Source organism: Bombyx mandarina, chromosome 22 (assembly GCF_030267445.1).
Source record: "Bombyx mandarina strain Sakado chromosome 22, ASM3026744v2".
Lineage (NCBI taxonomy): Eukaryota > Metazoa > Arthropoda > Insecta > Lepidoptera > Bombycidae > Bombyx > Bombyx mandarina.
This window is the reverse complement of record NC_143228.1, coordinates 7,599,439-7,612,820: the sequence shown is the minus strand read 5'-3', so window position 1 is coordinate 7,612,820 and position 13,382 is coordinate 7,599,439. Positions and strand designations below refer to the sequence as shown.

Below are 13,382 nucleotides of genomic sequence, written 5' to 3'. Positions count from 1 at the left end.
TTGATTTTGGGAAATGTAACCTTAAAATATGTCCAATACACCCCTCAATTTTCGTGAACAAATCCTAAAGAAAAATATTTAAAAATAATATTAAAAAAAACTGCATATCTACGCTATAACAAGTTATGTCGTTTTTGATAGCATAGAGGTAATTGCTATCTATGAATTAATGATGATATAATTATTACCTTACCACCAAAATGGTGAAAGGCTGTAAACTTTGTTGCTGAAATACTGAATTCAAACTTACTTATTTCATGTTGTATTTCATATTGTATTTGGACTGTCTGTCTTTTAACGAACAAAAACATCCGCGGTTATACTACCTATAAGGTAAAGCAGTTTGTTTTTGACGAAGAAAATGGGTCGTTGCTAAAAGTGATGGCATGTACGAGTAGAAGCACGTAACTGCACAGTTGCTTCACACTGGCTGCGCTTGCGTCAGTTGCACGCGGTGTAGGCGCTTCGCGGGGTGTTTTCCGTACGACCTGGCGACCTTCACGACTATTCGAGACCAGCACGAGTATCTCCACCGAAACACTCCGTAATTGACGAATCACTAGGTTATGTCACCATTCAAATTGAAGACGTAACTTGGTATCTAGCAATTATCGAGCTAGACTACCGAGAGCTCATTCGTTACAGTCGAAAGACACTGAGCAATTCAATTCGACGACAGTGCGGTTTCTGACAATCAAAAAGTGCATATTTCGAACGATCATCGATTACGCACATGACGCGTATTAAGAAATCCGTCACCTATTGCACCAGTCGAAGTCGACATTATCATAGAGCCAACGCAGATCCGTCAAATAATTTATGATTACAAAAAGTGAAGGCCGGGATGAGTCAAAGTCATAAGACATTAGAGAGCCTCCGCGAGGCCGTGGTAGCGTGTTGACCGCATGCTAAACATCTGTCGAAACACCTCGTTATCCAATATTCCTGACAGCACACATATTGCACTACTGGACACGAGAAGGTTGTTTTCATGCTAACACAAATTTATTAAAATACATTGTGTTTTTAAAGATCCGTGAAATATTGAACAACAGCAACACGTCATAGTGTGTTTGTTTAGAATTTGTCACTGTAGACGATGGAATTCTTTTGTTGCAAACATAAATTCAGTGAAGAAATAGCGAGAGCTTGCTCCTATTTTGTTATCGATATGACAATGCTATCAAGGTTGTTTATTTTTCATTTAAGATTTTTAGGCTTTCTGCACTTATTGGGGACGATGGAAAGTGTGCAGTGGACCGAAACGCGCGGGCGATCGCGATATTATTTGCGCCACAGCTTAAAGGTCGTGAATTCTATACGATTTTCAATATTAACTAAGCCTACGTACATGAAGCTTAGTTAAATAACAAAGAACTTAAATCAATTTTTTTACCTATAAATATCCCTCCCTGCATCGTGTTCCTCAGTGCTGAGGGTCGTGACCTTTACGAAGCACTTTTATTTGGATTATGTTCCTCCAATACCTATTCTCTCTAAGTTAATTATTGTCATGACAAATCAAAAAAAGTTTTTTTTTTAATTAATATTTTTGACCTAGATCTTATATTTATCTTCTGTATGTTGAATGAATCGACATTTGTACTGATAAATTGTACTATATAGTATCAAATAGACAAAAAATGGGTTTAGTTCTGTAAGTTGACAATGCAATTTTTTTGAGACAAGTCCCGAAATAATTTAGCATGATTTTTTGTTATGCTTGAGGTTCAGGAATAGCAATACTAATAGCACGGAAACTTTGTTGAAGATCAGCTCCAACTGTTGAATACATAATTGTACTATCAAATTTCAATAATACTAAAATACAATAATAGTAAATTGAAAACTATCTAATAATTTCCAAGACTTTTTATAAGCTCGTGGTATGTAAAAGCTTAAGATTTTATTGATATCGAATTTAATGTTAAATGCTTTCATTATTACATACTATTATTTCTTTATTTATGACTTTCATATCAACATCCGTTTACATTGAGCGATTTCAAAAAATACTCTATTCGGTTTTTCAAGTCTGAACACAGTAATAGAGACCGTATAATTAATTATATAAAATTTGAAACAACCTCAGTTACATAAAGATTTAAGGCATTAAATTTTATGATGCAAATAAATCTGTGAATGTTTTATCAAAGTCAAACGTACTTCACATTATTGGTTATTATTTAGATGAGGAAGAATGAGAAGATATGATTTTATTGAATTGAATGATAAGCAATTATTTGTGAAAGATAATGCGCGGTCTAGCGCATCCGGGTGGTAGGGCGTATAGTTAGGATGCTTGGGTATGACCATCTTTCCCATTTCTGCTGCGAATCAGTCATACGGTTTGGTTTGAAGGGTGAGTAAACCGTTGTAAAGTAGTTTGATAGGATTGCGATTTTCATCCCATGTCTCAAGATGTATGTTGATGTTTATGGTCTCCGGTAACCACTTATCACCAGGTATTCCATGAGCTGTTACAGCAATAGAAATAAATGAAAGTATACTTAATGAAATTGTTATCTATATTTTTTTACTTAATTGCCCATGGATTTATATTAATCTGCGTCAAGATAATTGCTTATGAAGTAGATTCCACTAGCTAGGTCGCCAAAGAGGAACTATCCGAGGTAAGAAAATGTATAAAATAATACGATAATTAAAGTTGTATCTCGAGCATTGCGAGCATGTCTATATAAAATCTCATTAAATATTAATGAAGGAAAACTAATTCTAAAAGCGGAGCAGTAGTTAAATGTAGTTTTATCCCATGCATTGCAAATAACCTGGGCCAAGGGAAAGCAAAATATCGATGTGCGTTCTAGTAATTCGTGATTTAAATATTGAACGAATAATTACGTGCTGAACTTTCAATATGTTATATTTCTAAAGGATTTGTATTTTCCGCGTGCCGTCTGTCGGATCTGATGGAAATTCATTCTGAGTACATCCCGCATTTGTAGTTTCTTAGCGCTAGCTTTTTATATCAATCGATCTTAAACTATCACAATCTATTAGAAACGTGTTTGATCTGGTTATTCCACTTCGGAACGTGACGTAATAATCATCCCGTAATACTAAAGCATAACAAGTAGCACGTTATAATATACATTCATCACGTTATGACAGTAAGTCACGAGAGATTGATAAATTAGGAAACGAGAGAGTTGTTGTTGCATCTATGTATGTACATTATGAAGCGGAGTCGGCGTAATTGCATTAGATATCGGGTAACTAGCACGTGTGTACGATATATCTGGAACCAGTTCTGAGATCCGACTTTAAGTTGATTGAGTCTCTCACCGAGTGGCCGGGTGACCACACATAGGCTGTAACAGACGGAAAACGCCGACCGCTTTCATCACCTCATTAGTAAACTAACAGAATGTCGATATTACCGTTACACGTAGTACCTATACTTTGTTGCAGACATAATTGCTATTTTCTATCCAAATTTATTTCGTGCTATACATAATTTATCGATGTGAACGTTGATTTTCGATGACTGAATTGTTATAAATAAACGCGTTCACTAGTTTTGAAATTTACTGTCGAAAATATTACGAGATTCCGAAATTAATTTAAAGCTTAAGGGCATACGGGTTTTTTTATAGCTCTAAAATCAAAGATAGTTCTTACTTACGTTCGATTGAGCGTATAATCCAGTATTTGGTTCAGGTGCAACTATTGTTTAACATTACAAAGTTTCATTCCCTTATCGAGCTTAAGCGATGCTTTAAAAATTAATCACGTAGTTAACTTAACACAAAAACTCCCGATTATATTTCGATGGAAATGTCCCCCTAAGTCAGATCACGCAATTCAAAGTTATTGGGTTTTTTTTTGCCGACCGTTTCGACGCACGAAAAAAAAGTAAAGAACGATACGTAGCGACACGCGGCAGCGGTTGGCGAAACAAACGTACGCAGCGCGCAGGCGCCGCCAAGGTATTGTTAAAAGTTACTTTTACTTGCGAGACTCGTGGCTTTGCGCCCGCGTCTCTAGCCGCCCGGGAGACCTTGCGATCGTCGCGTCGCCAACTTGTTGCTTATGCGATCGCGAAAGAGAAAAACACAGTTCTCCCAGCTTGTTCTAAAGTATATAACAATGTGAAGAATTTGTTTTTGTGGCATTCCACGGATTTACCACAGTGTATCGAAATCGGTTTATTTAAGAATAAAGGCTGGTCGTAACAATAATTTTATACGAAATATTATCTCTGCCTGATAACAACCAGTTTTATTTGCATATTGTGACCAATGTCACTCAGCGTATGTAAAGTTGTTATATGGAGCGAATAAGCGAGCTGTGATCTAAAAGTGCCTGTTACTAAGCTAAGCTAATAATTTTGCAAAATCATAACATATAATTTTTTATAATATGACAGACGTCCTCGTGTCACACCTGCCCGATATTGATTCGTTACTGAGGCTCAAAGATACTACCGCAGATGCGAAGACACTCATTTTGAAACACGAGGTTGAATTGCCTTTTTACCTTATTGATTGCTTTTAAAAGCAGACGGTAATACGGGCCACTTATTGATTTGCAGACGCAGTCGATTTTGGACGTAAACAGAACCAGGGGCATTGCCGAGTTTACCAAGACTTTATTTAAGGCTCGTTTGAAAAAGAAAGCGTCACGGTGTTTAGGTAACGTCGTGGGTGGTAGCAAAAACAAAGTAAAAACCGCTGTCCTGATGTCGATACGCGAACACTTTAATTTTTCGTGACCAAATTATATAAAATGCTGATACCTGCCCGTGTTCGAGGATTGCTGATTACCATCACAATCAAAATAAAGTTAAAATTAGTTTAAGCATTGATAGATGATTTGTATGTTTTATCTCTACACCAAAAAACATAGCAATCGTTAGAAATATTAAGATTTTTTTTTTTTTTATTGCTTAGGTGAGTGGACGAGCTCAAAGCCCACCTGGTGTTAAGTGGTTACTGGAGCCCATAGACATCTACGACGTAAATGCGCCACTCACCTTGAGATATAAGTTCTAAGGTCTCAGTATAGTTACAACGGCTACCCCACCCTTCAAACCGAAACGCATTACTGCTTCACGGCAGAAATAGGCGAGGTGGTGGTACCTACCCGTGCGGACTCACAAGAGGTCCTACCACCAGTAAAATACAATAATAATAAGTACAATAATTAAGGCAATATAACAATTTTGTTATCCATTTAGAATAAACATATTATTATGTGTAATTTTTAACTGATTTTCCTGCCTCTATATTAGATTTTTTTTAATCAGTCGAGCGTATTTAGACTTAAGTTTTTATTCATCTAATTCCCGAAACTTATTGACAAGATTATCGAACAGTGATCGAGGTAACTGAGCTTTTGAGCTTGTACAGTCTGAGTGAAGTTGGAAAGGCCTCAGAGCCACCACATCCGCCTTAAGAAAAAAGGAAGCGGAGGTGTCAACTTGAATGAATATCTTTTGTAAAAAAAGCAAATACAAAATTCGAATACAAGATTTATGTCTGCGCATTTAAGTACAACTAGACGATGACCGAGCTATGCTCGGTTTTTTTTTAATAACGCCATCTTGTTGTGTCTTTGAAGCGGTTAGTTGCCCTCAATTAAGAAAAATAGTATTATTATTCGCCAATAGATGTCGGGAAGAGTTGATTATTGAAAACACGAATAAAACAACATTTTCTGAAAATAAACCGTAGTTAGATCGATTTATCGCCCCCGAAATCCCCTGTATACTAAATTTTATGAAAATCGTTGTAGCCGTTTCCGAGATTCAGATTATATATACATATATTAATATACATTGCAATTTTTGAATCGCTTCTTAACATCGTAATTCTTATGATAAATGCTGGTGGTAGCATGTTGCAAGTTTGCACGGGTGGGTGCCACCATCTTGGCAACTTTATCGCGAAGCAATCATGCGTTCCAGTTTGAAGGATAGGAAAGTCGATGTCCCAATGCAATTAATATTTCAATATCATATTTCAAATTGGGCATCGGCAATTACTTTAAGGTGTCTGGAGGTTTTGAGCCCTTTACTTCGGTTGGTTTATGAGCAGATCAATTCATTTTAGCTTGCAAATCATTTGATTAAGTTATTAATGATATTGATTTCTGACAAGCTTACAATGACAAGTTAAATTTATTGCAAAGTTACAAATAGAAAAGTTACTTGAATTAAATCGCGGGTACCCGTTCGTTTTATTCTTATAATTGTTACTAACTTTTGTTGAAATCAGTTTCATAACGGCACGATAAGAATATACCTCAATTATATATTAGCGAATTGTAGGTTATTGATATACGACGGGTCCTACGTAGACTAATGCAAGTGTAAAAACCCAACTTTACAGGAGAGCGTTTTAAAAGTTTAGAAATAAGCTTCACTTGTATTTACCTATATGGTTTTCCTTAAACTGTTTTAAGACGAAAACTAGTGTAAGTGACCACTTGTGCCAGTTTACGACGTTTTAGGTTTTGTGAAAATTAAGGAAAATAGAAAAATATTACAAAATCTAACATGTTTTATTTTTGTGAATATTGGTGAGCTTATTATTGACTTTTATCAAATAGAAACAAAGACTAGAATATTTTTATCCATTAAACACAAACAAAAACATTTTGCAGTTGTACTAGTGTCGTATGTGCCCTCGGTAATGTCGTCGTTCGCGTGCTGGTGCAACTCGTGCGAGGATCACTATTGCACTGCCTACACTGGTGCAAAGCACTTACACCAGCATTGACAGTCGTTTGGCTTAAAACAGCATCACTTGCACCAAGATACAAGTTTGTATCTTCTAAATTAATTGATATTATTTTTTTGTTTCAGGATATGAAAAAAAAGTTATTAGGGCTGTTCATGCAAAAAATCGATTTTCATCATTTTGTCGGTTGCATTAGTCTACGTAGGACCCGTCGAATATTAGATGACATTTTTGTCAACTAACGAGGTTCATCAAATTGATAAATGAACGCATTTAGCGGTGAAATGCTAAATCTGTGTTGCAAGCACCGCTCAAGGGTCTGCATAAATCGCATTGTCTCTATTGATGGAGCAGTAGGTCTCAATCGTGTCCGCTGTGACCTCGCACATAACCGAATAGTCTGATTTAGCGATACGCCTTCATTGATTAGGAAACATATTAGATATATAGTTGATTTGTTTTACACTAGCTGCTGGAGCGCGACCAGTGTGTGCCGTATTATAAAGGCGACCTCGAAGGAAATGCCTTTCAAAAAATTCAATATCACAGAGCTACGGTTTTGAATTCCATCGTGACCGAAATGTCAGCAGTTCGCCCAGTATCCCTCACTCTATATGTAATTAAAATACCACAGAAAAATTGTGAAGGGCAAGGCCAACGTTATAAGTAATTTACATGGAATATAGTATAGTAGGTAGTTACACACACACATAAAAGACATTGTAAGATTGAAATATATATATAATTCATATTATTATCATGGCATAGACGTCCATTCTCTTGGCTTCCCCTATGCCGGATCTCTGTCTAGAGATTCTTAGCATCTTTTGCCACGCTGTTACCTTGGCCGCTACCGTAACCAGGAATATTGGAATTGTCAGGAACTGGGGGCTGGTTTATATTTGTATCAGCCATAGTTTAGGTAATCATAATAGCTTTTGTGCTATGTGCTATGTGCTATGAGTATTTTCTGATCTTTACGTAATATATGAAGAACTCCTGTTTCTGTGGTAGGACCTCTCGTGAGTCCGCACGGGTAGGTACCACCACTCCGCCTATTTTTGCCGTGAGGCAATAATACGTTTCGGTTTGAAGAGTGGGGCAGCCGTTGTAACTATACTGAGACCTTAGAACTTATATCTCAAGGTGGGTGGCGCATTTACGTTGTAGATGTCTTTGGGCTCCAATAACCACTTAGCATCAGGTGGGCTTAGAGCTCGTCCACCCATGTAAGCAATAAATAAAAAGAAAAAGATAATACTTTAACTAAAATTAGCTGAAGATTTGCATATGTATATGCATAGTCAAAGATGAGCACATGCAATAGACGTATGCTTCTTCGCAGAAGCTATAGGCTGGTGATATAAACTCTCACTGTAATTAATTAAGTAAATAGTAATTTATCTTCAACAAAATGAACCTTAATTGTGTAACAATGTCTTTGTTCAAGAGTGCATATTAGATACATACTCGTAATTATTGGATGCGGCGTCTATATTATCTTTAGATTTTTTTGTCATTTTCTAACGCAAACGATACACGCTTTGCTATCGAAAAAATCATACGAGTATTAATTGATCGTAAATATTATAACTTAGCTGCCATAATGTGTCCTATTTCAATTCCTAATCTTAATCTTTCTTAAATATATTTTATTTTCGGGGTCTTTATGTACTTCTCATTGTTTTAAATATATTTCCGGAATAACGCCGAAATAAACCCCGGTTCAGGGTGTTTGAATGAACCTGAATTGTTTTAAATGCAAGTAAAAAATAACCAAACATATAATTTTTTTATTTTTATTAAGTGGTTACTGGAGCTCATAGACATCTACAACGTAAATGCGCCACCCACCTTGTATATATACCACCTTGTATATAAGTTCTAAGGTCTCAGTATAGTTACAACGGCTGCCCCACCCATTACGGCAGAAATAGGCGGGGCGGTGGTACCTACCCGTGCGGACTCACAAGAGGTCCTACCACCAGTAATTACACAAATTATAATTTTGCAGGTTTGATTTTTATTACACGATGTTATTCCTTCACCCTGGAAGTCAATCGTGAACAATTGTTAAGTACGTATTTCATTACCAAAAATTGGTAACCGCCTGCGGGATTCGAACATCGGTGCATCGCTAGATCCGAATGCACCGGACGTCTTATCCTTTAGGCCATGACGACTTAAAGTTTTATTGTGTATATGAGTCATCTATTATCAAAGGTGGCAATCTGTGCATTTGGACAAAAAAAATTTATTGCTATGTCAATACAGATTGATTTGAATATAATCGTCTCCTTCAAAGAATACGGTTCAAAACCTGCATTAAATAAAGGTTAATAGTTAACCTGTTATTTATCTAAGATGTCGTTCCGAAGAGTTTTGTGACTGCCAATGGAATACAAAGTCAATAATTCGTTTTTCTGATTTACCAATATTGTTCAAAAGTCAGATTGCCGGCTTTGATAATAGACGACTCATATACGATATTATGATCATTCGTTTTAATATTCATAGTTATCCCATTAAAATGCAGTATCACTCTATGTCTACCATTTCTATGTTAACATGATTTTTAACATTACAAATATGTAACATTCATCAAAAACGCATTATCGTCATTATATTGAAACATACATTTACATTTGTCATACAATAAATAAATTGGTATGTCAAATTCACTCATGGTCGTCACGAAAATCGAAATAATGATCTGCTCATTATAAGATATCATCAGTCGCGTTAACTAAGAATGTGAAGATTAGCTATAGCGTGTTGCAAAACACTTGATATTCAATTACAATAATAGCATTAATTCTGAGGATCTTAATGTTAATAACCTGTCCGTCACTGATCAGAATATACAAAGCGCTGCCGGTCTTCGTGTGTCATTTGCTATCTTGCGTATATTCGCCCATTGATTTTAATATTTTTTCTGATTGCTAACCTGGCGGAGGAGGTTGATATAACTAAGCGACCTATTACTTACTGCCTCTAAATAATACTGCCTTCCGGTTTTTGTGAGTTCCAATTTAATAGGTGAAATAAGGCACAGCTTGATATTTCAGTTACATGCTTTCATAATAGAAAAAAAACGTGCGTACCTGAAAGGTCTTGCAATAATAAAATAATGTTAAGATGCAACTCCGCATCGAATGTCAACAGTCACTTTAGGTACGCTGTATTGAGCTTTTACTGGACTGATATTTTGATGACATATTTTGTCTGTGTTTGAATTTACAATATATGTACATAGACGAGTTAAATGATCAGGGACCTGATAGCTGGCCTGATAAGAGGATAATATAGAAATTCTGAATTCAAATATAGAAATTCTTTAAGTAGAAATTTATCAATTTTTTTTCAAGATTCTTTTTCCCAAGAGCTGTCTTAGGAAGTGCGTTGTCTGTGAGTCAGTCAGACCATATTTTAAATATACAGAAGAAGGTTTTCTTGTGACAGGCGTATGTCTGATGTGCAAATTTTTGCTAGAAGACGGTTAAAATATGTTTAGTTGATCTAGAGTTTCAATCATAGAATTTAACCAAACTAACTAAACAATGAGCGAGTTTTGATGCAATGTATGTTTGAATACGTGTATGTACGTATTTATATATTATTATGTTTGAATTTTAAAGCTCCCAGTTAGACTTGTATAGGACATTTGTTTTGGTAGCATTTTGTTCATAACTATGATTAATATTGATAAAATATTTTGCATAATAGCATTGCATAATTTTTTTTACGACAAATTTAAAAATGTACCCGTATTGTTGTAGTATGAAAGACAGTAGGTGTTGTTACGAGACTGTGCCCAAGTTTTATTCCCGGTAAGCAATTTTTTTTTAGTCATAATTTATCTGGCACTGGCTTCTATAATAATAAATTTGATTTCGTGTCTCAAGCAGCTAGTATTTAAGTGAGTTATCAATGGGTCCCAGTAATCGTTCGACGTGAGGTGAGTGAGGCTTAATAAGCGGTTTAATTTTGAAAGCCTTTCTCGTTTAATTTATTAAGCTGCTAATGTGAAACTGAAGTTGAAATATTCTCGTATCTTCTTCGCGCTCATTATTTATGAACGCGGTGAAATATCAATTGTGGGCGTTCATGATAAAAATGATATTGCGGTTTAGAGGTTTATTATAAGTGGTTTATTATTATAGTCCAGCATAAGATGCTACGAATGCTAATTGTATCGTGAGGTGAAAGGCTATTATAGGTTTAAGCGATATTTTGCTTACTACGCGACGTTTATCTTTGGAATTAAAGGTCCGTTTTATTTTTGATGCTAATACCATAGCATCAAAAATTCTATGTTTTTAATTGAACTTCAATTAAGTTTACCTCTTTTTAATGACTAAAGAAGTTTTTTTACATTTTTAAAACATTAAATGGCTTTCTTCTGATTTTTTTATTGCCTTTGCAGGTAGACGAGCATACGGCCCACCTGATGGTGAGTGGTTACCGTTGTACATGCACTCCAGCAAGGCCAGGGGTAGAGCCAAGCCGATGCCTAGCAAGTCTGTGATTTTGCAAAAATGTCGGTTAAACTAAAGTCTTTCACCCCTCGATATGTTTTATTGATCAGAGAATTAGAATGAAGAAAATTAAACACGAAATCAGATCCTATTTGCTTATTAGTTTATGTCAGTATTAAATTACCTTATTTTATATAAACTGTTATTGAAGAATTTTAGAGCGTATGAAATTTTACATAATTTTATTGAATTAAAAAAATAGATGAGAAATATTTTATGTGGTTATTTTATTGTAAATCGAGTTGGCCTTTTAAATTAAAGTATGTGTGTAATTTGCTAACAACCGGAATGCCAACACGAAGTATTCCAAGGTCGTGCCAATAACGATTTTATGATAGAAGTTTCATCAAATTCTGTCTGTTTAGTTGCTTAGTAATTTATTACATACCAACCAGAATTGTAAAATTAGCTGCCACGTAGTGAAATGAAAGTCTTAAAGATAACATATATATACATATAAGAAGATCATATAAGTATTATGGCAATGATGTAAAAAATATATTTTTAAAAACAATAACAAGAAATATTGAACATTATCACATACTTAGATCGATAACCTTGGTTTTCAAAACTATGTATGTATTTAAAGATTCTTAAGTCATCCTTAATACGTGATGTGTGATGTATAAAATGATACATAATTCAATTTTGCTATGTTAATTTGAAAACTTGAATCGTGTCGCAAGATTCATTCTCGTAATAAAGATGACCATTTTAATTCTAACAAAATAGATCATCATCTCTGTTACAAAACACCGCCAATGGCAAGGCTTTATGAAGATTTTGAGGCTACTTGGTGGATTGTTTTACTAATAAACTATCTATGATTTATATGTTAATACGAATAATCTATATATTAATACGTGAAGCAAAAACTTTGTATTCCTTTTTACGAAAATTGCGCGGACGGAGGAGTATCAAACTTTCCACACTTATAGAGAATATAGAGAAGAAGTGTACAATGCTAATATTTTTTTAAAATAATGCTTAAAAGATACATAAAATCAATAAAGAAAACATTACACACACTACATACCATGTATTTGACGCACACACGCATGCATACTATTTATTGTCAAACTTTTGTTCTTGAAGCCTGTTGTCAAATTGAGAATAGATTAAATATTGTTTGTCTTTGTTAATATTTTTTATAGTGTAGTCTTGGCGAAATTTGTGATTATAGAAGTATAAAATACAACAATCATAATAGTGTACAAACTTACAATTCCAATTAATTATAGTCGAATTTCGACTGCTGCGGGACCTCTAGTTTTAATAGTTACACATTCAGCATGGAACATATTTACTTCGCTTTGTGAAGCTTGGTAATAAACAATAACTACATATTTCTTTTAAATCTTTATTTCATTAACATCAAAGTAATTGATAATAAAAAATATAATTCTCGGTAATGATTATGAAATGAATTCGATTCGTATTATTAATGTCATGGTTTATTCTATAGAGTCAAATAATCGTGAATTGCATGAAGTTATTTTAATTCTAATTTTATATACGTTGTTTCGTTATGGGAATGCTTAAAGATCACGTAATGTAGCTTTTATGGGTTTTCTTGAATTTGAATTAGTAATTATGGTGTTCGGATAGGTGTAATCAATGGCTCTTCTTGTGATTTATTATGCAGTGAATTAATTTGAAAATGTTTAATTGCTATTGCTGCACACTTGTTTGATACATTGTAATACAATATAAATAGTTCAAATGTTGCAAAAATAAAACTCAAGAGAAAAAAATGTTCTACTAAAAATATTTTCTTTTAAGGTTCCCCCACTGTTTGTTATAAAACACCGGTTATACACTTGGATTAAAAATAATCATTTTCTCTACTCGTAAATTATTTCTTAAAAACTGTGCTATCAAGGAAATTAGCATAGTACTTATGAATGTAACGAGATGTGAATATATTGTACTGGATACACTTATATTATAAAAATACATGTAGAATATGTCATGTACACACATGAAGTCAGCATCGGAACAATACTTCGATAAAACTATGCGTCATGATAATCGCCTTATCGTTTCCGCCGCTGATTACTCCTCGAATCCTGATTACGCAGGAGCCAGTCAACGTCGACATCCTAGACCGTCCTTGCGGATTTATTAGATCCAATAACCT

At 34.6% G+C, this 13,382-nt stretch overlaps 1 protein-coding gene across 3 annotated transcripts in view; it reads right to left on the bottom strand.

Annotated features, from left to right (window-relative positions):
• The window catches only part of LOC114250844 (uncharacterized), a 40,494-nt gene extending 36,512 nt beyond the window's left edge, over window positions 1–3,982 (bottom strand). For 2 of the 3 annotated variants that reach the window (XM_089737108.1, XM_089737109.1), the window contains exon 1: window positions 3,647–3,982. The gene's annotated coding sequence lies outside the window, so the exon portion shown is untranslated. Of the gene's footprint in view, window positions 1–3,642 lie in introns of all 3 variants that reach the window. The other variant, XM_089737107.1, reaches the window with a different exon arrangement.
• Window positions 3,983–13,382: the final 9,400 nt, after the last annotated feature.